This window comes from Eurypyga helias, unplaced genomic scaffold, assembly GCF_000690775.1.
Source record: "Eurypyga helias isolate BGI_N326 unplaced genomic scaffold, ASM69077v1 scaffold25575, whole genome shotgun sequence".
NCBI classification, from domain to species: Eukaryota; Metazoa; Chordata; class Aves; order Eurypygiformes; family Eurypygidae; genus Eurypyga; species Eurypyga helias.
In genome coordinates, this window is record NW_010253752.1 from 10,438 (window position 1) to 12,100 (window position 1,663).

Here is a 1,663-nt window from a genome sequence, read left to right on the forward strand (position 1 = left end):
AGCACCCACGTGCGCGGGAGGGAGGGAAGCAGCAAAGGAGATGGGGTCCCTGCACCATGCCGGGGGAGCCGGCTCCGTTCCCCAGCCATGCTTCTGGCTCTGGACACAGCTCTGTGGAGACTCCAAAGCTACCAAGAACCGTAATAACTTCAACCCCCACGTTTGGGTTTCTTTCACCCATCACAGGCCAATTTGCCCCATGGATCTATGGGGGATAAAGGCCAAGACCCACCAGCACTGTTGTCTACCTGCCTCCAGACTTTCTCAAGTACCAGCAGCTCCGGAAGAACAACCCGAGCTCCGGGGTCCTGGCCCTATGCAAGGAGCCAATCCAACAGCTTTTCTCCTCCCGTAACAGCGAACGAGGTCTCTTTCCTGGCTCGGGACTAAACCCCTCAGCTCCTGGAAGTGCCAAGGTGCTGCCAGGTGTGACCCACAAGGCAAATCCTGGATGAGGAAGGCAGAAGGCAGCCGGGGCTCAGCCAGCATCCTCGGCACACGCTGCCGCCTTCGCAGCCAGCGGGGTTGGCTGTGCCCGGGCTCCGTCACCGCACTCATTATCCCTTGGCATGGGAAGACGCTGGCACCAGTGTGGGGAGCTGGCAGCGCCCACACGCACCTGCGGCACCAACGAGCTCACCGGCAATCTTTTGGCTCTCACTGGGATGGAAAGTCATTTATTTTTGGGTCCTTTCCCCCTGCCACCCATGTGGGCTCTAGCACCCTGCCCTGGCAGTGGGTGTGCTGGGGCAGGCTTCTCCCTTCCAAAAGACACCCAGGGAAGAGGCCACAAGTCATAATGCAGAAGAATCTTCCTGTTCCTTTGTTTTTTTAGGAAAGGCAGTTGGCTTCTGGCTGTTCCCTGTGGGTAGCCAACAGGGCTGCTGAGCTTTGCTCCAGCTTGGGAGACACATCTGCACTCTCCAGGTCCCACCAGCTTTTAACTGCTCCCTGGCTGTTATTTCTGAGAGCGAATCACCCAAACAGGACCCCTGCTCCATCTCCCATGAGCTGCAGGGTCTCCTCCGTGCTGGGAACAGCTGCCTCATGGCTGTGCTGGCTCTGGGAAACTCAGTGCCCCATGGGACTGCTTTGCTTTGCCCCCCTCACATGGGGCTCACCTCTCCCTGTCCGCCTTTTGCTGCCTGCTCTGGCTGAAGCAACACCTGGAGGCAACCACCTTCACGTCCTCCGCGGGTCATGTTCAGTCCCAAAGCGCTGATGGGCAGGTGGCTGTGGTGGGTGGATGGATGGAGGAAATCGGCACCTGAAATCCCTGAGCTGGGGTTGGTGTGGATAAATGTGGACGACTCCAGCTGATCCCACCACTTCAGGGGAGCAGCCATGGGTAAGAGATGGGGAACGCTGCAGGCCGCCTTTGGCAGGGTGTGACCAGCCCTCCTGTGAAGACAGTCACTCTGGACATCCCTGTGATTAATGGGAAGAATATGTAAATGTATATGGCCGTTGCCATAGCTACGGCAGGAATCCCGGCTGGTGCTGGGGAAGGCAGAGCCCCCGGCCCACCCCGGGTCAGGATTTGCATTCCCAGCCCAGTGGCACCCCATGCACCCCACAGTGCTGGCAGCCAACCACCCTGCCACTGCCACGTCCCCAGCGCAGGCAGGGGACAGTCCACAGCACAGTGTCCCACCACTCGCGG